This window comes from Macaca nemestrina, chromosome 13, assembly GCF_043159975.1.
Source record: "Macaca nemestrina isolate mMacNem1 chromosome 13, mMacNem.hap1, whole genome shotgun sequence".
Lineage (NCBI taxonomy): Eukaryota > Metazoa > Chordata > Mammalia > Primates > Cercopithecidae > Macaca > Macaca nemestrina.
This window is the reverse complement of record NC_092137.1, coordinates 38,643,586-38,669,784: the sequence shown is the minus strand read 5'-3', so window position 1 is coordinate 38,669,784 and position 26,199 is coordinate 38,643,586. Positions and strand designations below refer to the sequence as shown.

The following is a 26,199-nucleotide window of genomic DNA, read 5'->3' as shown; positions in this document are numbered from 1 at the left end:
CCTTGAGCTAGACACAGAGTGCTGATTGGTGTATTTACAAACCCTGAGCTAGACACAGGGTGCTGATTGGTGCACATACAATCCTCCAGTTAGATATAAAAGTTCTCCAAGTCCCCATCTGGTTCAGGAGCCCAGCTTGCTTCACCGAGTGGATCCTGCACTGGGGCTGCAGGCAGAGCTGCCCGCCAGTCCCGAGCCGCGCCTGCACTCCTCAGCCCTTGGGCTGTGGATGGGACCGGGCGCCGCGGAGCAGAGGGCGGCGCCCGTTGGGGAGGCTCAGGCCTTGCGGAAGCCCACCACAGAGGGAGGAGCTCAGACATGGCGGGCCGCAGGTCACGAGCCCCCTACCCCGCGGGGAGGCAGCTAAGGCCCAGTGAGAATCTGAGTGTGGCGCCGGTGGGGCCGGCACTGCTGGATCACAACCGCCAAAGCTGCTGGCCGGGGTGCTAAGCCCCTCACTGCCCTGGACCAGCGGTGCCGGCCCGCGGCTCAGTGTGCGGGGCCGGCGAGCCCGAGTCCGCGCCCGCCGGAACTCACACTGGCCCGCAAGCACAGCCCGGGTTCCCACCTGCGCCTCTCCCTCTACACCTCACCGCAAGCAGTGGGCACCGCAAGCAGTGGGAGGAGGCTCGGGCCTTAGCCAGCCCAGAGAGGGGCTCCCACGGTGCCTGGCGGGCTGCAGGGCTCCTGAAGTGACACTATAGTGGACGCCGAGGCCGAGGAGGCGCTGAGAGTGAGGGCTGCTAGCACACTGTCACCTCTCACCTCTGTCACCCAGGCTGGAGTGCAGTGGCAAGATCTTGGCTCACTGAAACCCCTGCCTCCTGGACTCAAGCCATTCTCCTACCTCAGCCTCGTGGGTAGCTGAGACTACAGGCATATGCAACCATGCCCAGGTAATTTTTTGTATTTTTTGTAGTAATGGAGTTTCACCATGTTGCCCAGGCTGGTCTCAAACTCCTGAGCTCAAGCGATCTGCCTGTCAAAATGTTGGGATTACAGGCGTAAGCCACCACTCCTGGCCTTTATTCGAGTGCTTTTGCTCACAAATAACAGGATATTGGTTTCAACAGCAATAACAGTACGTTAACAAAAAAGTCAGTGCTGGGCATGGTGGCTCATGCCTGTAATCCCAGCACTCTGCGAGGCCGAGGTGGGCAGATCACCTGAAGTCGGTAGTTCGAGACCAGGCTGACCAACAAAGTCTGTCATTGGTTTCTTGGGCTCTCCACTTTAGCAAAGAAATCACCTAAATCTAAGAGACCTCTAACTTCTCTCTTACGGCAGTCTTCCTCTTTTAGATTCTTCCTCCAGAATAGATTTTTAAAAACCATCTTTATCAAGATATAATTCACATACCATAAAATTCACCCATTTAAAGTGTACAATTCGATGGTTTTAGCATATTCACAGAACTGTGCAACTACCACCAAAATCCAAGTTTAGAACATTTCCATCATTTCCGAAAGGAACTCCCACCCCAGAGGAGTCAATCCTACCTGTACCCCAAACCCCACCGCCAGGCAACCACTCATTTAATTTCTATTTGAGCAAAAATGTTTAAAAGAGCCAGATTTTCTGCTAGAAAGTCAGTAGAAAACACTATAAAAATGAGCTGCAGGGTAGATACTTAAATTTAAATATATCATGAAAGGCAATTCATCTGCTGTAGGAGAGTTTGTTGTGAAGGAACTGATTTCATACTGCACTTAGTGAAAGCAAAATTTCTAAGCACTTTATTTCTTTCCTCATTGCACTGTCCTAAATAATCATGCTGTTTTCTAAATCGTGGCTGTCTTATAGTTCAGCCTTTCTTTAAGGTAAGTGAGATTTATAAAGACATAAAGTAGATATAAAATTACAAAACTCAAAAAGAAACTCAAGGTCTGGGGCCGGGCACAGTAGCTCACGCCTGTAATCCCAGCACTTTAGGAGGCCAAGGAGGGCGGATCACCTGAGGCCAAGAGTTTGAGACTAGCCTGACCAATACGGTGAAACTCGGTCTCTACTAAAAACACAAAAATTAGCCAGGCGTGGTGGCAGGGTAATCCCAGCTATTCCGGAGGCTGAGGCAGGAGAATCGCTTGAACCTGGGAGGTGGAGGTTACAGTGAGCCAAGATCATGCCACTGCACTCCAGCCTTGGCAATAAGAGCAAAACTCCCATCTCAAAAAAAGAAAAGAAAGAAATTGAGGGTCTGATGATAGGTAAGGCTTTAATTAAAAACAAAAACAAAATTTACCCAATGCCAGAAGCGGGCAGACAAGCTGTTCATTGACAGTGACACTGGAGTCACGTGCCTTTTCTTCTCCCCTGGTATCTGTACAGGCCCTGTCCACTTTAAGTGTTATTCACAAGAGATAAATCTACTGAAATGAAAACCAGCAAGGAAACCTAAGACTCAAGACTAATTGCTTTCATTATTGTTGCAACATTCCCTCTAACTTGTTACATCCTCCACTCTGTACCTGTTGTGTTGAGATAAAAGAGAAAACAGGAAATGAGGTTGTTTAGCACGGGCAAACAACTATCACCAAGAGGTTCCAAGGCGAAGGCTTTCTGGTCAGAGGTTGAGGAGATGTAGAGAAAACCAGATTTGTACCAGATAATAGTAGAAAAGAAAGCTGTGCCCAAACAGAATTGAGGGGACATCCCAGTGAGTTGGCTTTTGATACTGGGTTACTACCACTTAAGGTAGACATCTTATTTGCCCCTCACGACTGCAGATTTGAATCTTGTTCATTTGGTTTCAATCAGGATCAGACTACCAAGTTTCTTTTTTTTGACCTATTTGTTTTCTTTTGCCTTTAATTATGATTGCTGTAGCAGAAAGACATTTTGTATCAGTTTGCTATTTAAAATGACCCAGTAGGCTGGAGGAGGTGGCTCACGCCTGTAATTCTAGCACTTTGGGAGGCCTAGGCTGGTGGATCACTTGAGACCAGAAGTTCGAGACCAATCAGGCCAACACGGCAAAACCCCGTCTCTACTAAAAATACGAAACTTAGCCAGGCATGGTGGCGCACACCTGTAGTCCCAGCTATTCAGGAGGCTGATCTGGGAGAGTCACTCGAACCCGGGAGGTGGAGGTTGCAGTGAGTGGATATGGCGCCATCCCACTCCAGCCTGGTCAACAGAGCAAGACCCTGTCTCAAGAAATAAAATAAAATAATGAAATAAAGGTGGGGCACAGTGGCTCACGCCTGTAATCCCAGCACTTTGGGAGGCCAAGGTGGGCGGATCATGAGGTCAAGAGATCGAGACCATCCTGGCTAACACGGTGATACCCCATGCCTACTAAAAACAAAAAATTATCCGGGCATGGTGGCGGGCACCTGTAGTCACAGCTACTCGGGAGGCTGAGGCAGGAGAATGGCGTGAACCCGGGAGGCGGAGCTTGCAGTGAGCCGAGATCACGCCACTGCACTCCAGCCTGGGCGACAGAGCGAGACCCCGTCTCAAAAATAAATAAATAAATAAAATGGTTGACTAGAAAGTTAGCTTTTTCTTATTTTTATTTTATTTTTTGAGATTTACATAAATCACTCATTAAGTGGATGCTTTCAAAACTGAAGGGCTAATCTGATAATCTGGCTCGGTCTGCCAAATTTAATCTGGCCTGGCTTTCTTTTGGTCGGTTGCTTTTTGCTAATTTTTTTACCCATATATCTAAAAGCCATGCTGCTAAATGCTATTACTTAACCTTCACTGGTTACCTTACTGATAACGTTTCTGATGTATATGTCACCATGGTAACAGTTGCTTAAGTTGTTTGTCAGGAACTTGAGAGCAGCTCCTGTTCTGTTCAAACCGGTTGAGACCACCTCCCCTTCAACTGGACCTGTTCAGATGCATGAGACGTGGCCTTTTGATGTCAGAGGGCCAAAAACTCCACCTTCAAATCATGCTAACACTATTTTCTGAACATGCATCCTGTGAAGAGCCACGAACCCGGACTATGCTTGCACAGATCACTGATTACTTCTTTTTCCCCACTGCCAGTCATCTTTCCCCATTCCTTAGACCACCCCACTTCTCTAACCCATAAATATTCCTAAGCCTTATCTTTGGAGAGGCAGATTTGAGAGCTGCTATTCCACCACCTTGCTGGGCTGCCCTGGGAATAAATCTTCTCTTGCAAAACCCATTGTCACAGTGATTTCTCTACTAGGTTCTGGCAGAGTGAACGTAGTCGGCATCACTTTAATAACCAATAATGTCGGCTGGGCGCGGTGGCTCATGCCCATAATCCCAGCACTTTGGGAAGCCGAGGCAGGCAGATCACAAGGTCAGGAGATCGAGACCATCCTGGCTAACACGGTGAAACTGTGTCTCTACTAAAAATACAAAAAATTACCCGGGCGTGGTGGTGGGCGCCTGTGGTTCCAGCTACTCAGAAGGCTGAGGCAGGAGAATGGAAAATGGCTTGAAACCGGGAGGCAGAGCTTGCAGTGAGCCGAGATCGTCCCACTGCACTGCAGCCTAGGCGACAGCGCAAGACTCCGTCTCCAAAAAAAAAAAAAAAAAAAAAAAAAAAAACCAATAATGTCTTCTCTGAAGAAAAGTCCCTATTTTCAAATATTTTTTCCAAATTACAAAGTTCATAAATGAGAAAGTAATATTTCTGGTTTCTAGAATGTATGGGCTTCTTAATAATCACAGGGTTTGCTTAGCTGCTATTTTTCTTACCCTTTTGCTATTAAAATATTTTGGCATGCAAAAAAGAGATAGAGAATAATAAACACTCAAGTTCCAAATTTTGCTTAAGAAATAAAACACTACAGGCCAGGTGCAGCGGCTCTTGCCTGTAATCCCAGTACTTTGGGAGGCTGAGGCAGGGGGATCACGTGAGGTCAGGAGTTCAAGATCAGCCTGGCCAACATGATGAAACCCCATCTCTACAAAAAATACAAAAATTAGTGAGGCGTAGTGGCACACCCCTGTAATCCCAGCTACTCAGGAGGCTGAGGCAAGAGAATCACTTGAACCTGGGAGGCAGAGGTTGCAGTGACCCAAGATCACGCCACTGCACTCCAGCCTGGGTGACGGGAGTGAGATTCCATCTTAAAACAAACAAACAAAAAACACTACAAACACAATTGGCCCTTTTGTGTATCTTTCCCCATTGCATTCCCCACCTTCTCCCCAAAAAGAATCAAATTCATGTCTATTCTCAGGCATATCTTTATAATTGTGATAAATACTCATATGATGCTCCCTAAACAAAATCAGGTTGTTTCTGCATATTTTAAACTTCAAGATGAGGGAAGGACTACAATTCCTGCCTCAGCTTTGGGTTTTGGAAAGCCAAACAGTGGAATGCCTATTTCAGTATAGTTTCTGGCACTTGGTTCAGCAGTCGAGGCCCAGTCATGTGATTGTGTAGGCAGATCATAGTTATTTAGGCCATGGTAGCAGTTACACAAGACATGTTATTTCAATTTATTGTTAATAGCTGGAAAGTCATTTCCAAACATAGTTAAGCATATTCTAGATATAACTGGTACTGAAAATATCTTTGTATTCCTGTGTATGTTGAGATTTTCAGTAGGTTGAAGTACAAATGTATATTTGTTATTGCAAGAGGAATATGCTGTAATAATTACTATTTTGAAAACTGTTAATTTACATACAAAATTATTAAGAACTTTTTAATAGTTAAATAGGGAAATAAATAGTTAAAATATTGACAGTGTATTCGTTGACAATTTGAGGAAGAATGGTAGACTTTTATTGACTTGATAGCGCCTTATAAAAATAATACAAGTTAGAATAATAGACATTATATTATAATTTCAATCATTTTACAGTTGCTTGTATACTAGTATCCAAAACAAATAATCTTTAAGAACTCTATTTGACTTTTAGCTTTTAAATTCCATTTAGATCATGAATGTTCAAGAAAAAGTGTCATTTGGAAATTATTTTCTCTTTTTTATTTTATTTATTTATTTATTTTTTTGAGACAGAGTCTTGCTCTGTTACCCAGGCTGGAGTGTAATGGCACAGTCTTGGCTCACTGCAACCTCTGCCTCCTGGGCTCAAGCAATTCTCCTGCCTCAGTCCCCCAAGTAGCTGGGACTATAGGCCTGCGCCACCATGCCAGGCTAATTGTATTTTTAGTAAAGATGGGGTTTCACCATGTTGGCTAGGCTGGTCTCAAACTCTTGACCCCAAGTGATCTGCCTGTCTCATCCCCAAGTGCTAGGATTGCAAGCATGAGCCACCCCAAGTGCTAGGATTGCAAGCATGGCCTCTTTTTTCTTTATGAGGATAATATATTTTTTTTTTTTGAGACCGAGTTTCACTCTGTTGCCCAGCATGGAGCACAGTGACCCAATCTTGGCTCACTGCAACTGCTGCCTCCCAAGTTCAAGGACTTCTTCATCCTCAGCCTCCCGAGTTGCTGGCATTACAGGCAGCTGCCACCATGCCCTGCTAATTTTTGTATTTTTAGTAGAGACGGGGTTTCACCATGTTGGTCAGGCTGGTCTTGAACTCCTGACCTCAAGTGATCTGCCTGCCTCGGCTTCCCAAAGTGCTGGGATTACAGGCGTGAGCCATAGCGCTTGGCCTTTATGAGGATACGTTTACAGTAGAATATTAATTTTGTCATCTCAAAATTTCACCAAGAAAAACTCCAAATTCATGTACAACATCTATAACGAATCAGTTTTTGAGTCAAACCTAATAAAAATATAAAATATATAAAGAAAAGAAAAAAGTATTAGAGAAAAATTAGATGACCCCCAAATATCTTGCTCCTCAACTGAACTCAGGTGCAAGGGAGTGTTTTTTTGTTATTACACATGGGCAGATCGGTGACTACGAGAGCAACACAGCATCTGACAGTGCTAAAGAAATAGTGTTCATGTGCTACAATGCAATTACTACTAAAATTAATAATACAATAGCCATCAATGTTTTACATATAATTTCAGGTTTCTTCTGTTTTTTTTTTTTTTTTTGAGACAGAGTCTCATTCTGTCGCCCAGGTTGGAATACTATAGCGTGATCTCAGCTCACTGTAGCCTCTGCCTCCCAGGTTCAAGTTATTCTCCTGCCTTAGCCTCTCGAGTAACTGGGATTACATGTGCTTGCCACCATACCTGGCTAATTTTTTGTATTTTTAGTGGAGACGGAGTTTTGCCATGTTGGCCAGGCTGGTCTTGAACTCTTGAACTCAGGTTATTCACCTGCCTTGGCCTCCCAAAGTGTTGGGATTACAGGCATGAGCCACTGCACCTGGCCATGATTTCAGGTTTGTTTTGTACCCCAGAAATAATTCTTTGATGTTAATATTCATTTTCTCCTCAACTAAATATTGATTTCAATTTATTGACTTTATGCCAAAATGTTTATTTGGTATACTTCTAGTAGTGCTACATATTTAGTAAATATGTATAGATAATATATATTTATATATAAATACTTATATTTATATTTCATATGAATATGAAAAAATATATATATACATATATTTTTAAGTGACAGAGTCTTGCTATGTTTCCCAGGCTGGTCTCAAGTTATCCTTCTGCCTCATCCTCCTGAGTAGCTGGGATTACAAGCCTGAGCCACCATATCTGGCTTAGTGCTACATACTGTAATCTTCCTCAACCTGCTTTTTTGCTCAACTTTTTATTTGTGAGATTAACTATTGTTGTTATATGTAGTTCAAGTTGTTCAGTTTCATAAGTGCTGTGTAGTTTAGTATGAATTATATGTATAATTCATTTAACTCTCTTTTTATTGATGGAAATGTAGTTCATTTTCAAATTTTTGTAATTCCAATGTTGCTATGTATGTTTATGTACATATTATCTTGTGAGTGCTTCTCTAATATTTGTACTTAGGAGCAGAAGTGACATGCTGGGTCAAAAGGTGCTATTGTTTTTAAGGTGAGCTTTTGAGTTCGTAAAAATGGATAAGCATGTGTAGGGAAAGTGTATAATTCTAGGAGATAACCTTTTTTTGCTTCCCTTTTTTGTTATAGTTTGGGACCTGCTTAAGAACAATTTTCTTCAAATTTATTTTTTATTTTTTATTTTTTACTTTTTTTTGAGACAGAGTCTCACTCTATTGCCCAGGCTGGAGTACAGTGGCATGATCTCAGCTCACTGCAACCTCTGCCTCCCAGGTTCAAGCAATTCTCCTGTCTCAGCCTCTCGAGTAGCTAGGACTACAGGTGCCCGCCACCATACCTGGCTAATTTTTGTATTTTTAGTAGAGACAGGGTTTCACCATATTGAGCAGGCTGGTCTTGAACTCCTAACCTCAGGTGATCTGCCCACCTCAGCCTCCCAAAATGCTGGGATTACAGGCATAAGCCACCGCGCCTAGCCATTTGTTTTTGAGATGGAGTCTTGCTCTGTCTCCCAGGCTGGAGTGCAATGGAGTGATCTCAGCCCACTGCAACCTCTGCCTCTCGGGTCCCAGCGATTCTCCTGCCTCAGCCTCCTGAGTAGCTGGAATTACAGGCGCCCACCACCACACCGGGCTAATTTTTGTGATTTTAGTAGAGATAGAGTTTCAGCATGTTGGCCAGGCTGGTCTCGAATTCCTGACCTCAGGTCATCTGCCAGGCTCGGCCTCCCAAAGTGCTGGGATTACAGGCGTGAGCCACCTGTAATTTTAAAAATTTAAAATTTTAAATTACTTATTTTTTATTGCTGCTGAACAAACTAAATTTATTTATTTAAAAAAATTGATATGAAATTATAAGAATTTATACAACGTAATGTTTTAAAGTATATCTACATTGTGGAATGGTTAAAGCTAGCTAATTAACAAATACATTACCTCATATAGTTATCATTTTTGTAGTGAGAACACTTAACATCCACTCTCTTAGCATTTCTCAAGAATACAATATTATTGTCTTTAACTATAGTCACCATGCTGTACAATAGATCTCTTGAATTTATTCCTTGTTTAAGAGCAGTTGGATGCAATGGTTGCCATGGTAAATACTTTTCATGAGAACTAAGTATTGTTGAAAGCTGTTATAATTTACCATTATTTAGTTTCAGAGTGGCTTGCATGTTTTTACTTTCCCCCTTCATTTAAATATTTTATCTGCATCAGAATTTCTTTTTAAAAATTTTCTCTGGGAAAGACATACTGTTTTATATACTTTTAGCCTGACTCTGACCTCACATTTTAGGCTGTTCACAGGTAGCATCTCAGGCTTCAGCAGTTCAGGAAAAAAGGGCAATTGAGTCATCTTATCATGGAGGGGTGTTTATGAATGCTCACACTATAAATGTGCTCAATAGCATAGTAATGAAATCAGATTTTATTCAAACTCTAAAAGACAAAATGTAAATGCAGCTTTATGGCATAGGTGAGTTCTGCAGCTGTGGCAACATCTCCTGTTGACAGGTGTCCTGTGGCTTATGTTGTTAATTGATACCATGGTACTCAAAGATAGCGAGATAATGAAATGAATTATTCTTTTTTTTTTTTTTTTTTCTGAGACGGAGTCTCGCTCTTTTGCCCAGGCTGGAGTGCAATGGTGCTACCTCGGCTCACTGCAACCTTTGCCTCCCGGGTTCAAGCGATTCTCCTGCCTCAACCTCCCGAGTAGCTGGAATTACAGGCATGCACCACCACACCTGGCTAATTTTTGCATTTTTGGTAGACACGGGGTTTCACCATGTTGGCCAGGCTGGTCTTGAACTCCTGACCTCAGGTGATCCGCCTGCCTCAGCCTCCCAAAGTGCTTAGATTACAGGCGTGAGCCACTGCACCTAGCCATGAATTATTCTTTTCTTTTTTTTTTTTTTTTAATAAAAAGTAAACTTTAATGTCGAAAACGCAAACTTGGGGAGATCACACACAGGGCTGTCACTTCACACTTGGAGGGTTGCACAGCGCCGGCCATGAATTATTCTTAAAAAGAAAAAGACCTAACACAAAAAATGACATCAAGAACTTCAGTGGAGGCCGGGCGTGGTGGCTCACGCCTGTATTCCCAGCACTTTGGGAGGCTGAGGCAGGAGGATCACAAAGTCAGGGGATCGAGACCATCCTGGCTAACGGTGAAACCCGTCTCCACTAAAAATACAAAAAAAAAAAAAAAGAGCTGGGCGTGGTGGTGGGCGCCTGTAGTCCCAGCTACTCGGGAGGCTGAGGCAGGAGAATGGCAGGAACCCTGGAGGCGTAGCTTGCGGTGAGCCAAGATAGTGCCACTGCACTCCAGCCTGGACGAGAGTGAGACTCCGTCTCAAAAAAAAAAAAAAAAAAAAAAAAAAGAACTTCAGTGGATACACACAGGATTGAGAAACATGAAGAAGAAGGATTTGTGTTGAAATCTTGAAATCATATACTCATAAAAATAGCCAACCCAAAAGAGCCAAAAATATTCTGGTATATTTTAGTCACAGGGTTGGAGACTTGTATCCTTTTAGGACAACTTTTGCTCTTGTCCCTCAAAAAAGAAAACTTCTTATTGTCCAGTGTGATATTGTGGGTTTATCTGCTTTTTCCTTTTTTTCTAGAATGAATGATAATCCTGCCCATTAGTGAGTTATCAATATACATTGAGCTCTCTGCTCTCTTTCCTCCTTGTCTCTCTCCATCCCTCCTTCTTTCTCCCTCTTTGTCTCCTTCCCTCCCTCCTTTGTCCCCCCATTCTTTCTCTTTCTCCTTCCCTCCCTACCTCCTTTTCTTCCTTCCTTCGTTTTTAGTTTAAGACCATTCCAAAGGCATCATTGATGTGATGATGGCATAGGTGTAGATGACAGTGGGTGGGAAAGTTGAAAGAAATGGAGATGATATATTTGAGATGGGGTCATGAAAAATTCTGGATCATTCATTCTGAGTAATTTTTTGCTTTCTCTTTTATTAGTAATAAATGATAACTTTAAACTCTTAGTATATATTGGTCACTGAGTGTTTCACATAGCTAATTTTTATATCCCGAACTAGCTTCTGAAAAACAGGGACTATTAATTGTGCTTTCTGTGTCATCACAGGATCCAAAAGGAAAACTCCTCCAAGGTCCATTTTTTACATTTAGGGGTACATTACATACTGAAAACTCATCTTCTTCAGGAATCCTTTATGAATTCACCCCCTTGTCTTCAGTCTCTTCCATTTTTAAAAATTTTAAATTAAAAATACAGAAAAGTATAAAGTTTTCTTGCCTTATGGAATTGAGAGTTGCGCGACTTCGGCTCACTATAAGCTCCACCTCCCAGGCTCACACCATTCTCCTGCCTCAGCCTCCCTAGTAGCTGGGACTACAGGTATGTGCCACCACGCCCAGCTAATTTTTGTATTTTTAGTAGAGACAGGGTTTCACCGTGTTAGCCGCGATGGTCTCGATCTCCTGACCTCGTGATCCGCCCGCCTCGGCCTTCCAAAGTGCTGGGATTACAGGCGTGAGCTACCGCGCCCGGCCTGCCTGCCCGCCCCCCTCTCTCCCTCCCTCCCTCCCTCCTTTTCTTTCTTTCGTGTTACTCTGTCGCCCAGGCTGGAGTGCAGTGGTGCGATCTTGGCTCACTACAAGCTCCACCCCCCGGGCTCACACCATTCTCCTGACTCCGCCTCCCGAGTAGCTGGGACTACAGGCATGTGCCACCACGCCCAGCTAATTTTTGTATTTTTAGTAGAAACGGGGTTTCACCATGTTAGCCAGGATGGTCTCCATCTTCTGACCTCGTGACCCGCCCACCTCAGCCTCCCAAAGTGCTGAGATTACAGGTGTGAGCCACCACGGCCGGCCTGCCGTCCGTCCCTCCCTCCCTCCCTCCCTTTTCTGATGGAGTTCTTGCTGCTTGCTCTTAATCTTGGGACTTCCAGTTTTCCCTGCTGGATTGGGGTACGCCAGGTGGCAGCTGTATCCCCAGACACCAGGCCTTGAAGAAGTGGTCTGTGAGTCCCCTCTAGCCGTCAGATCTAGTGGGATGCTGTCTTCTAGATATATCTTGACTTCTCCCTGCTACAATTCTGCATCTTAGTCTCTTGGTAACTGTATTAATCTGTTCTCACAGTGTGATAAAGAACTACCTGAGACTGGGTAATTTATGAAGAAAGAGATTTAATTGACTCACAGTTCCACAGGTTGTACAGGAAGCATGGCTGGGTGGCCTCAGGAAATTTACAATCATGGCAGAAGGTGAAGGGGAAGCAAGCAGGCCTTATGGCAGAGCAGGATAAAGAAAGGGGAGGTGCTACCCAACCAGATCTCAGGAAAACTCACTCATTATCTTTCTTTCTTTTTTTTTTTTTTTGAGATGGAGTCTCGCTGGAACTCCTGGCCTCAAGCGATCCACCTGCCCTGACCTCCCAAAGTGCTGGGATTACAGGTATGAGCCACTGCACCCAGCCAGGAGAATAAAAATATATAGTAGGTGGGAGCTTTCATTGCCCCTAATCTGGAAAAACTCAGTGACCTGCCAAGTAACAAAAAATCCTCCTATAATTGGGAGGATTAATTATTTCTGGTACTGAGATATACATTGGATGTGGTATATATCTTCATTTTTAATTTTTCTATGAAGACTTTGTGAATCTCCTGTATCTAATAGTTTAAATATATTTTGAGTACGTTAAATGAAACCCTAATGATGTATGATTTGGAGGTTTTCTTTTGCTTCAAAGAACAAAATCTATATGCTGTCACTTTAAATCTTTTCCCTGTTTCTTTATTTGAAGGCAGAAGTAATCAAGATATTTTCTCTAGGGCATTTTGGGGACCTGGCACTAATCTTAAGCAGGTGGCATATGTGACTAACCTGTGTGTTGTGAGTCAGGGATGCTGATAAAAGCCTCCTATGTTTTTCCACCAGCCTCTCATATTTTCTTTCTTTTTTTTATTTTTTGAGACAAGGTTTCACTGTGTCACCCAGGATGGAGTACAGTGGTACAATCTCGGCTCGCTACAACTTCTGCATCCTGGGCTCTAGCAATCCTCCCATCTCAGCCTCCCCAGTAACTGGGACCACAGGTGTGCACCATCACGCCTGGCTAACTTTTGTATTTTTGGTAGAGACAAGGTTTCACCATGTTACCGAGGCTGATCTTGAACTTCTCACCTCAAGTTATCCACCTGCCTTGGCCACCCAAAGTGCTGGGATTACAGGCATGAGCCACTGCACCCAATGCTCTCTCATATTTTCTAAAATACCACTATCATACTTATGTTTGTTTGGTCTTTAGAAATATGAATATTCTTTGGAAAGGGAAACCATCTCGGTGAGGATTTGTTTATTAGATAGCTGTCCATGTTTGACATCTGGCTAGGAGCAAGAGTTTGAAGAAATACAAAATAGGTAAGTTGGAAAGGATACTAGGAGGTATGATAGAAGAAGAAGAGGAAACTTCCTTGTAATTTTGCCTGGGATGAGCCCTTAATGTAATTAAGGATGGTCCTTCCTCTGCTTCCCCCAGGATTTTAAGACCTGCTTTCCTTTTCTTCCATCTTTTCTTCTTCCCAGAATAAGAAGTTCAAGAGGTTTTGAGATGTAGTGGCTCATGCCTGTAATCCCAGTGCTTTGCCAGGCCAAGGCAGGATAATCACTTGAGGCTAGGATTTCAAGACCAGCCTGGGTAAAATACCAAGACCTGGTATCTACAAAAATTATTTAAAAAAATAAGTCAGGTGAGGTGGCATGTGCCTGTAGTCCTAGCTACTTGGGAGGCTGAGGCAGGAGGGACACCTAGCCCAGGAGTTTGAAGCTGCAGTGAGCTATGATTGGTGCCACTGCATTCCAGCCTGGGTGACACAGTAAGACCCCATTTCAAATATACAAAACATAATGACAACAACAAACAAAAGGTTTGGGGCCATAAAAAAGAATTATTATAAAAATTGACTAAAAGGGAAAAGTCATTTGTACTACATAGGAAATGTCCCCTAAAGGAAATTCTCAGTAAAATGTTCCTCCAATGAGTCTCAATTATATTAGAATTTTTCCTTTCAGGCAATCTTTATTTAAATTATCCTACTTAAAAATCAAATTACGAATCTCTAAAACTGTGATTTCCAAAAACAATGAAGTTTCTTAAAATGAGATTATACATCAGCAGCAGTGGCACCAGCTTAAATAAATTTTGTAATGGAATTGTCAGCATTGCTCATATGTTTAGGGCAAAACTTCTGCCAAATTTTGTAAGATAACAATCAAGTACTGCATGACCTTGATACATTATTTTCTTATTTTAGTAAAACCACATTCTGCTTTGAGAAAGGTCAAACTCAGAGCAAGGGTACAGCTTCCTCTTTACTGGTCTTTCATGAGTTTGTCATCTGATACAGGGACATGGTTAGGTCAAAGGGGGAATGTACTTTATCTAGACAGTTTAAAATTTCTTCTCAAAGTACCTAATCCTTTGGGGCAAATTTTCATAGATTTATATTGCTTTTTCTCTGGTGAATGATGCTAAATTTTATTACTTTGAAAGTTACTGACTATTCTGTGATTAAAGAAAAAAGAATTTTTTTTTTTCTTTTTTGAGACAGAGTCTCGCTCTGTCGCCCAGGGTATGGGTGACAATTTCTTGCTTTATTTTGTTTTATCACTTTTGTAATAAAATAAAGCAAGAAATTGAAAAATGCAAGAAAGAATAAAGAAGAATACCCATATAATCCCAAATCCCACCTGCCCTGATAGATTATTTAGTATTAACATAGTGACCCATTTCCTTTTAACTTTTTTTAGGGTGCGTCGCTGAAATCATTGGTGGGTAAAGTTTTGCATATACGCACTGCTTTTTGAAAAGTAATGGATCCAGATTGTGTTGCTCTTCACAAAAAGAGCCTGGGACAAATGGAAAGGTAGACTATGTTCTTGGTAGGAAGCCTAACAGCATCAAGATGTTAGCCGATTAGAGATTAGCGGTATCCATTAAAATTACAATTGTGCATTTAAAAAAAACCAAAATCATATCCTTTGCAGCAACATAGTTGCAGCTGGAGGCCATTATCCTAAGCAAATTAATGCAGGAACAGAAAACCAAATACTGCATGTTCTTACTTATAAGTAGGAGCTAAACATTGGGTACCCATGGACATAAAGGCGGCAACAAAGACACTGGGGACTACTTAAAATTATTATTATTATTATTATATTGTTGTTATTATTTTTTTGAGATGGTGTCTCACTCTGTCTCCCAGGCTGGAGTGCAGTGACACAATCTCGGCTCACTGCAAGCTCCGCCTTGTGTGTTCACGCCATTCTCCTGCTTCAGCCTCCTGAGTAGCTGGGACTACAGGCACCCGCCACCAAGCCCAGCTAATTTTATGTATTTTTAGTAGAGATGGGGTTTTCACCATGTTAGCCGGGATTGTCTTGATCTCCTGACCTCGTCATCTGCCCGCCTCGGCCTCCCAAAGTGCTGGAATTACAGGCATGAGCCACCGTGCCTGGCCCAAAAGTTGAAATTATTTTTAAAAATTACAAGTGTATGTACATTTGGACCCAGCATTCTATTATACTTTTAATAATGATTTCTAGAGATAGTATTGAATGAATATTATTCATTGCTTTTTTTTTTTTATAATAGCAAAAGAAATGGTCACTTCAGAAAAGTTTTTTTAGAAAAAAAATTGGAAGCAACATAAATGTCAATCAGTATAGGCCTTGTTAAATTATTTATGGCATAGCTACACTGTGGAATACTATATAGCTATTAAAAAATGAGTAAGTGCTTTTGTATTGATTTAGACAGATCTTCAAGATCTATTAAATGCAAAAAGTAACTTACTGGAGAAATGTGTATAGTCTTTTATAATTTGTATAAAAAAGGAAGAGGACAAAGAATGTATATTGTCTTTGACTAGGAACAGCCTTCTGGAAGGCCAGACAAGAAAATACTAGTATTGACAACCCATTTGAGGCTGAGAATGGAAACCAGTGGGCCCTGGAGCGGAGTAGGGGTGAGACTTCCTATTGTGTATATTTTTATATTTGTTTGCTGCTTGGACAATGTGAATGAATGAATGCGTTATCTATTCACATTAGATTAAAATAGAAATAAAGAATGTGTGGGCTGGGTGCAGTGGCTCATGCCTGTAATCCCAGCACTTTGGGAGGCCGAGTTGGGCGGATCACCTGAGGACAGGAGTTCAAGACCTGCCTGGCCAACATGGAGAAACCCCATCTCTACAAAAATTAGCTGGGCATGATGGTGGGCACCTGTAATCCCAGCTACTCAGGAGGCTGAGGCAGGAGAATCGCTTGAACCCAGGAGATGGAGGTTGCAGTGAGCCAAGATCGCGCCATTGTACTCCAGCCTGGGAGACACAGCGAGACTCCGTCTTAAAAAAACAAAACAAAACAAAACAATGTGTGGTTCTTTGCTAAGATGATTAAGATGATACTATCGACCCATTATCAGTAGGACTTTAATTTTTAGTTTAATTATAACAGTGATACATTTGCACTGAATCACAATACCACATTTATTCAATTTTAAGATGTATTTTTTCCACGTATTAAAATTTTTGAAATGAGTGGTTTCCCCCTGCCTATTACATATAAATATACCATGCTTAATTTTGCTGTTTGGCTGTTACTGAACATTCAGGTCATTTCTAGGTTTTTTTCTTTCATTTTCATTTTGAATAATTGTCTCATATTGGTTATTTAATCATTAAAATTTTTTTTTCTCTCTCAACAATTAGAAACCAGGTTGCAATGCTACAATATGGTGTGGCACTTAAAAATATGGGCTCTGAAATCACACTGCTGGGTTTCGATCCTGACCCTCCTAGTATCTCCAGGCTGAGTAGTGTTGGCAGTAACCCAAGTCTCCTAATTTGTGGGGCGGATTTAGCACCATGCTTGGCACCAGCATAAGCATTTAGTTAATATTATTTTTTTGTCACAAAAATATTTCTTGATATATAAGAATTATCTCTAGTACAGATTTCGGGAAATTGTATTATTTAACAAAAGGGCATAAACACTTTAGGACCCTTGACAGGTATTGATAAATTGTTTTTTCACAAATTCTTGTCGATGTGTTTGTCTATCAGCAGTATCATACCAACAACCAGTATGATATTTTTAACCCCCTTTGAATTAGAGAGGCGATAATATTTAAATATTTGATTTTTAAACTACTAGATTGATGGACGTTTCTTTTTTAAATTCCACATATTTAATTGCCATTTAGATTTCTTCTTGTGTGAATTTGTTTATTAATGACTTCTATGTCATTTTCTAACGTAGTCTTAATGTTTATCTGATTAGTTCATGTGAACTGGATACAACACTGATACTTTAACTTTACATTGTTTTATGCATTTTAACTTGTTTTAAAGGAGATTTTTAAATGAACTCAGATTACCTTTTAAATTAAAAATATGAAGATAGTATTCAAACAAAAGGGTATCTATAACATATTGCACAATTTAAAGACTAATAATAAACTGGGCTCAGTGGCTCACCCCTGTAATCCCAGCACTTTGGGAGGCTGAGGTGGGAGGATTGCTTGAGGTCAGGAGTTCGAGACCAGCCTGGCTAATATGGTGGAACCTTGTCTCTATTGAAAATACAAAAATTAGCTAAGCATGGCGGTGCACACCTGTAATCCCAGCTACTCTGGAGGCTGAGGCATGAGAATCGCTTGAACCTGGGAGGCAGAGGTTGCAGTAAGATGAGATTGAGATTGCACCACTGCACTCCAGCCTGGGTGATGGTGAGACTCTGTCTCAAAAAAAAAAAAAAAAAAAAGACTAATAATAAAATTAACATCTCTACACCCCACATTCAGCTTAAGAAGTAGAACATTAGCAGTACTTTCGAAAGCACTATGTAAAACTCCCCAGTCTCAACCGTCCCAGTCTTGGGGTTACCAGTCGTAAATTTTATGCCTTGCTTTTCTTTGTAGTATTACCATACGTGTGGTGTGTGTGTGTGTATCTAAATAATATATTGCTTGATATTTCCTGTTTTCAACTTTTGCATCAATGCAATTATAGTGTATGCTTGCTTCTATGACCTCATGCAGTACAGTTCTATCATATATCAGGTCTCTACATGAGTCTGTTCTCCTGGTGGATTTGTCTCTGATCAATACCACTAAGTCTTAAATATTATAGCTTCATACTAAGTCTTAATATCCAGTAGGGCATCTGTTCTTCAGGAGTGTCTTGCCTATACTCAGCACTTAGTTCTTTCATATAAATGCTAGAAAAAACTTGTAAAGTTTAATTAAAAAAAAAAACCTAATGGCGTATGATTCAGAATTGCATGGAATCTATAAATCAGTTTGAGAGAACAGACATCTTTATGATGTTCTGTTTATGAAAAAGGTATGTCTTAGCTAGGTGTGGTGATTCACACCTACAATCCCAGCACTTTTGGAGGCCGAGGCAGGAGGATTACTTGAGGCCAGAAGTTCGAGACCAGCCTGGGAAAGATGGTGAGACTGTGTCTCTACACAAAATACAAAATTAGCTGGGCATGATGGCATATGCCTGTAGTCCCAGCTACTTGGGAGGCTGAGGCAAGAGGATTGCTTTAGCCCAGAAGATTGAGGCAGCAGTGAGGCATGGTTGCACTGCTGCACTCCAGCCTGGGCTAAGAGTGAGATCTCACCTTAAAAAAACCCAAAAAAACAAAAAACCTGATATGTCTTTCCATTTATATTTGCAGTAGACAGAATAATGCCACCTGCCAAGATGTCCATGTCCTAATGCCCAGAGCCTGTGATATGTTACATTACATCTGAGTTATCTAGATGGGCCCAATGTAATCACAAGGGTTTTATAAGAGGGAGACAAGAGGGTCAAAGTCAGAGAGAAGATGTGAGGACCGAAGCAGGGTTTGAATTTGAAGATCGAGAAAGGGGCCACTAGCCAAGAAATGCAGGCAGCCTGTATCACATGGAAAAGGCAATGAAAAGGTTCTCTCCTAGAGCCTCCAGGAAGAATGTGGCTATGACAACTTGATTTTGGCCCATAAAACTCTCTCCTACTACTGACCTCCAGAACAGTAAGATAATAAACTTGGGTTGTTTTAAGATGCGAAGTTTGTGGTCATGTGTTACAGCAGCAATAGGACACAAATGCAATATTGTTCTACACATAGCTGTTACAAAAATAACTTGCTGGATTTATTTCTAATCACTTTATAGTTTTCATTGCCATTTTAATGGTATTTTAAAAACTAATGTTATTATATCTTGTACTTTATAGAAATGCTGTTGGTATTTGTGAACTGATTTTTGTGTCTAAGAACCTTACTTATTCTAAGAATTTATCTGGAGATTATTCCATCAGATTCTGTCATTTTCAAATAACCACAGTTTTCTTTCTACTTTTCCAGTTATTTCTTTCTTATCTTATTGGGCTGCTTAGACCCCTAGTACAATATTTGATAGATGTGATGATAGTGGCCATCATTTTTAAATGTCTGATTTTAATGGATATGATTTTAATGTACCACCTGCTAGAGGGTTTTTGAAGATACTCTTTTTCTCTTTGTACTGTATTCTGAGAAACTTCTTGACTTCTATCTTCTAGTATACTAATGTTTTTTTTTTAGTTAAAATATTTTTTACTTTTTAAGATAGAGACGGGTTCTCACTGTGTTGGCCAGGTTGGTCTTGGAGTCCTGGGCTCAAACAATCCACTTGCCTCGGCCTCCCAAAGTGCTGGGATTACAGGGATATGCCACTGTGCCTGGCCTGATTCTCTCGCTCTCTCTTTTTTTTTTTGTCATGACAGCCTATTGTTAAATTTTCATGTTTTTAATATGCTAACCAGTCCCTTTGATTTTTTATTTCAATTAAAATTTTTAATTTTTAGTTATTCTAATTGTTCAGATCTGCTTTGTCAGTTTTTATATTCTCCTGTTTATACTTTCAATGTTAAATACATTCTATATATTTATAAAATAAATCTATAATTGATCATCTAATATCAAAAGTTTTTGCAAACTGATTTTGCTGTTGTTTCTGATGACTCTCACATATTGTGGCTTGTTTCTTTGTGTGTTATATAATTTTTTATTGTGAGGTCATGTTCCTTGGAACTTTGTGAGAATTCTTTGAAGTCTGGCTTTAAAGTGTGTCCTGCCAAACATAATTTGCTTATACCTGCTTGCACTGTAAGAAAACCTGATTCCAGGCCGGGCACGGTGGCTCATGCCTGTAATTCCAGCACTTTGGGAGGCCGAGGCAGGTGGATCATGAGGTCAGGAGTTCAAGACCAGCCTGGTCAACATAGTGAAACGCCGTCTCTACTAAAAAATACAAAAATTAGCCAGACATGATGGCAGGTGCCTGTAGTCCTAGCTACTCAGGGGGCTGAGGCAGGAGAATAGCTTGAACCCAGGCGGTAGAAGTTGCAGTGAGCTGAGATTGCGCCACTGCACTCCAGCTTGGGCAACAGAGTGAGATTTTGTCTCAAAAACAAACAAAAAACAAAACAACAACAACAACGAAAAACCTGATTCCAACGATCCATTCACTAGCTGTGTAACTCTAGGCAGGTTACATAACCTCCTGGCCTCCCTTTCCTCTTTGGTACAATGGGATACTGAGCATATACTTGGCTGGATAATGAGTTAATATGTATAAAGTGTTTAACGAACTGCTTGGCACATGGTGTGTTCTCAATATGTCAAATATCATTATTACTACTTAATTTTTTTTCCAGTTAGGCTGTCACTGAGTACAGCATACTGTGATATCACCAAGAATTATAGAGCACTGCTATAACATTACTTGACACGTAGCTTCAGATATGGCCATATCATCCTCTAAAATAAAGATCTATTTTCCCTAAGTTATTTCCTGAAAGTCTTAGATCACTGGAGAGGCTGGAGTTGGGGTTGGGAAGAGTGGAGGGGAAGTTGATGAGGAGAAATGGTGGAAGGATCTCTCTGGAGGGGCTGCTGCTGACATTACAGGGTCCCCCCCAAAATAAAGCTGGTTCACCATCTAATTGTCCTACAGAAAAGCCCTTGAGGCAACACGCCTTGCCAATGCACCCAGAGCTTCCAAAGAGTCTTTTTAGGAGGCACTCTTAAAAACTAATGACCAGCCAAGGATTCCGACATTTCAAGAAAACCTGCAACATGAAAGACACATACAAAAACAAACAGAGAAAAATGGAATTCAGATGTTAGAAGGCAGAGAGTTCTTGACCCTGAAAAGAGTAACGTCGAGTTACAGTCACTGCTTGTAAAGCTGTTTGATCGGCAGTGTTAGCACTGCCATGGCCACAGTCTCATATCACTAAGGATTAGATGCAAGCAACCCACCACCAGATTATAATGGCTTAAACAAATAGCCATTTATTATTGTCACAAAACAAGAAGTTGGAGGTAGCAGCTGCAAGCATTGGTTCAATATCCCAATTATGGCAGAAATGGCACCTTTGTGATTTTCTCCTTTGTTTCCTCATGGTCCAAGATGGTGACTGCAGTTTCAGGAATCATATCTTGTTAAAGGCTGATGCAGTCCCCATGCCCTTCTTTATGAGTGGGAAATCCTATACAGAGTATGAGGGAGGCTGTTAATGGGAGTAGCTTAACGGCTGCCAAGGGCTCAGAGAAATCTTTCCTCATATTTATAGAGCCCAATTTCTCATCAGAGGACTCTTGGCTTAGATTGGTGTTAAATGCAAGTAATCAGGTAATGATCATTGTGATGGTTAAAATTGAGCGTCAACTTGATTGGATTGAAGGATGCAAAATATTGTTCCTGGGTGTATCTGTGAGGGTGTTGCCAAAGGGGGGGTTAACATCTGAGTCAGAGGGCTGAGAAAGACAGACCCAGCCTCAACCTACGTGGGCACAATCTAATCAGCTGGCAGCATGGCCGTAATAAAAAGCAGGCAGAAGAATGAGGAAAGACTAGACTAGTTGAGTCTTCTGGCCTCTGTCTTTCTCCTGTGCTGGATGCTTCCTGCCCTCAAACATCAGACTCCAAGTTGTTCAGCTTTGGGACTCTTGGACTTTCGACCACAGACTGCAGGCTGCACTGTTGGTTGCCCTACTTTTGAGATTTTGGGACTCAGACTGGCTTCCTTGCCCCTCAGCTTGCAGACGGCCTATTGTGGGACCTCACCTTGTGATTGTGTGAGTCAATACTCCTTAATAAACTCCCCTTTATATGTGTGTATTAGTTCTGTCCCTCTAGGGAACCCTAATACAATCATTTATAAATGAGTAGATTGTGCCACTGCTGACACCTGTTTGCCTAATGAAACTTCCTATCTAGTTAACTGACAGTGTGCCCTTGTGGGACTGTTATCACTAACATCAAAAGGATGGCGGGGGAGGGGAAAAATCCCACAGTGGGTCTTAAGAAGACAGTTCTACAAGCACATCACTTTTCAAAGGTTTAACACCATTTAAAAACCATTTCATGTTACATATGATATAGAAAACATCCACAAATGGTTTAAAAATATGTTGCTGTGACTATGTAAAGCTGGCAGTGTTCTGTGGAACTCTATAGAGTTTTCTAAGATCCTCAGGAGATTAATTCAGAGGTGAGCTAAGCTAACTTGGGAATCAGTCCCTGGAGCTGAGTTGTGGATGACAATAATTTCAACTTTTTCTTTTAAACATAACAAAGCTCAAGCACCATTATATAATGATAATGTAAATCAAAACCACTGGGGAAAAAATCACCCGTAATTCCACTACTTTAACAAATAAACCATTTTCATTTTTCCGTGTTCAGTCCATATATCTTTAATGGTGATTGGCATATTTCTTTAAAGGACAAATCACCAATCTAAATGCAAGCTGCTCTTGAGCTATGAGAGATGCTCACCGAGCATTTGGGGGATAGGGTCACACAAGAGGTTTGATTCACTGTCTCTAAAACTCTTCTGACACTTATAAAGTAGCAAAGTTTAAAAATCATAATTTGTGTACACATCTCATCTGTTCTAGATTATAATCTCTCAGAAGACAAATGAGAATCATGGTTTACTCACGGTTGCATTCCCTGAAATACCTAGTGTGTACCTTGTCCATAAAAGACAGTTAATAAATATTTATTGAAAAAGTGAATGGGGGCAGGACACCATGGCTCATGCCTGTAATCCCAGCACTTTGGGAGGCCAAGGCAGGTGGATCATCTGAGGTCAGGAGTTCAAGACCAACCTGGCCAGGATGGTGAAACTCCATTTGTACTAGAAATACAAAAAATTAACTGAGTGTGGTGGCATATGCCTGTAAGCCCAACTACTCAGGAGGCTGAGGCAGGAGAATTGCTTGAACCTGGGAGGCAGAGGTTGCAGTGAGCTGAGATCGCGCCACTGCCCTCTAGCCTGGGCGACAGAGTGAGACTCCATCTCAAAAAAAAAAAAAAAAAGTGAATGGGGCTGATCACCATGGGGGTGTGGAGGCTAGGACTGGGACCAGGAGGTGACAGCAAGGCTGGCTGTTCCCCAGTTCCTTTCTGGTTTGGCCAGTAACACAGTCTTGCATGAGAAGAGGGCTGAAGGGAAAGGGAGTGTGGGACACTACCATCAGTTTTCTCAGTGCCGCTCTCTGGAGTCCCTGTCTGCTTCTGGCCACCCTAAGCTCTCATCTCTATTTACCTAGAGACCAGAGAAGAAACATGGTGCGATCTTTGAGACGCTCTACCCTCTGGTATCTACTTGCCAGGGTTGCTGTAAGGATTGCATGAGTTCATATATGTAAGCTGTTTGACAAAATGCTTGACATGTGGCGTATTCGGAGATTAGGTAGAGTCCATGAGGGCACAACCAGAGTAACTGACAGTCCTAGAAGAGGCATGCTAGAGACAGCCCCGAGCAGTTAGGGGCCCGAGGACAAGAAGTAATTTGGAGATAGCCAGTTAAACATTTACCAGCACACCCTGAATAGAGGTATGTGCTTGGACAAAAAGCCTTGTATTTAGAGACTTCAGGATGAAAATGCAAATGGACAAAACCATCAACTCCATCAGTGGGGGCAGCAGAATACCATGAGTGGCAGAGAGAAACGAACATTTCATTCAGGGGTCATCATCCAGGAATAAGACCAAACTAGTCCTTCCACAGCAGAGACCAGCAAAGATCCTGGATACCAACTGGATCTGAAGCCCCTCCCCTCAGTGCCCCAGAATGCTGCAATCCAGTATCACTGAGCCACCATCCTGAAGATGCCACTGGACATCTGTCCCCATGACTGAATCATCCCGAAGACTGTTTAAAAGCCAAGGCTATGAGACTTTTGATTGGCTGGTCAGTTTTCAAATAGTTGGAATCTAGAACCCGGTTCTCATCTCAGATTCACTTTTCCACCTTGACTTTTACTCCCCCTCAGCGAGGCACACATTGTCTTCTGGTGCTCACAGGCCACAGCAGTTAAATGATAGACATCTATTTGTTTCTGTCTTTTTCTCCATAGCGACCAATCCTGATGGACTATTCAACGATTGCTCCTCCTTGGCTTACCAGGCCTCATGCAAATCTGCTGACCCAAATGACCAATGAACTGCCTCTGAAGGAACCAAAGCGATGGGAGCTGTGGAGCTGAGGACCTCTCTCGAATCCCTCCAGGCTGAGAAATTAGTGGCCCACTTTTTCTGATGGTAAAATAATAATTACTTAGTATGATTAATATTATTAATAAAATTATTAAAGAATGTAAAGCTTGATGAAATCTCTTTGGGTGATAGGAAAATGAATTGCTATAGGATCTTGGGTTTTTGTACTGAAAAAGGAGAATTTTTTTTTTTTTTTTTTTTTTTTTTTGAGATGGAGTCTTGCTCTATTTTCCAGGCTGGAGTGCAGTGGTGCAGTCTCAGCTCACTGCAACCTCTGCCTCCTGGGTTTTAAGCAATTTTCTCTGCCTCAGCCTCCCAAGTAGCTGGGATTACAGGTGCTCACCACCATGCCTGGCTAATTTTTGTATTTTTAGTAGAGACAGGGTTTTGCCATGTTGGCCAGGCTGGTCTTGAACTCCTGACCTCAGGTAATCCACCCGCCTCGGCTTCCCAAAGTGTTGGGATTATGGGCGTAAGCCACTGTGCCAGAGAAAAAATTTTTAATGGTGTTTTTAAACTGTTCTACGCTACAGGATGGACAGTCTGCTTTCTGTAGACCTCCTGATTACGTTATCCTTGATTTTATTATATGCATTAGACTCTGGTTGGGGGAAAAAATACACATACACACACCCCCCCCCAAAGAGATTCCATTATTCTCAGTTAAAAAAAAAAAAAAAAAACTCATTAAATTTGTAGGTAGTACCTTAGTGATAGTGCTGATAGGAGGTGAACTAAGTTCAAAAATGTCTGTTGCATCCATTACTTGTGCTTTTTTAAAAAAACAGTGATTTTACACTTATACGGGGCCATTTTGACCTGGCTACATCAAAATGTCTGCTTAAAAATGTCCTGCTTCAAACTTATGTTGTATTTGGTCTTGCAAACACATCCTATCCTGACCACCTCACTCCCTGCTCCTTAAAACTAGACCCTAAAAAACACAGGAGCATTTGCCCGTGGCACAGGTCAGGAAGAATCCACAACCAACCATGACAATATGCTTTTTACACATAGTAGGAGCAGAGGTAAAGCCTATGCAAATTATTTTTCTTCATCAAATCTTTTAGATGTAATTTAAAAATTCTAGACTTTCAACTATCTGTAGGTGATTGGTAATAACCATTTTGCTGGCTGGACAGTGTGAAAATACTATAGCATATAATGAGAAGTAGGGGACAATTCTATCTTTTGTGGTCAAGGCCCTCACATGTCAGACATGTTGTGGTTTTCTTCTGCAAAAGAAGCGGGAGGTGGAATAGGGAAGTAAGGAGAAAAGGGAAATGACCGAAGAGATTCAGTCATTCATTAAAGAAATACTCATTGAGCCCTACTGTATTCCAGCAATATTCCAGGCACTGTTAATAGAAGCAAAACAAAGATCTCTACATTTGGAATTCTAACTGGAATAAGGTTATACTGGACATGAGTATGGGAACTGTTGGTGCATAGTGATGTGTAATGTTCTCATTTGAGTCTACAGTATACTTCTTATAGCTATCTTGGAACATACCATCGATATTAAATGCAAATATTCACCTGTGAGAATTCTTACAGCAATTGTAGTGGTGCTGTTCTTGATGCCATTGGTGAGCCAACATTTACCATATACAGGAAGGTATGTAGAAACCCAAAACTGAAATTAGAGGTGGGAAATATGGCTGGAAAATGTTATGGAAATGCCATATATATATATTTTTTCAATTTTGTGAACATTTGTTAATTTCT

The 26,199-nt window shown here is 41.5% G+C and overlaps 1 long non-coding RNA gene across 1 annotated transcript; it reads left to right on the top strand.

The window, feature by feature from the left end:
- The first annotated feature begins 160 nt into the window (after positions 1–160).
- LOC139358031 (uncharacterized) lies at positions 161–24,509 on the top strand. The gene is made up of 4 exons (XR_011612241.1): positions 161–896; positions 12,240–12,311; positions 15,788–15,883; positions 24,333–24,509. It is a non-coding gene; the product is annotated as an uncharacterized lncRNA (long non-coding RNA).
- Positions 24,510–26,199: the final 1,690 nt, after the last annotated feature.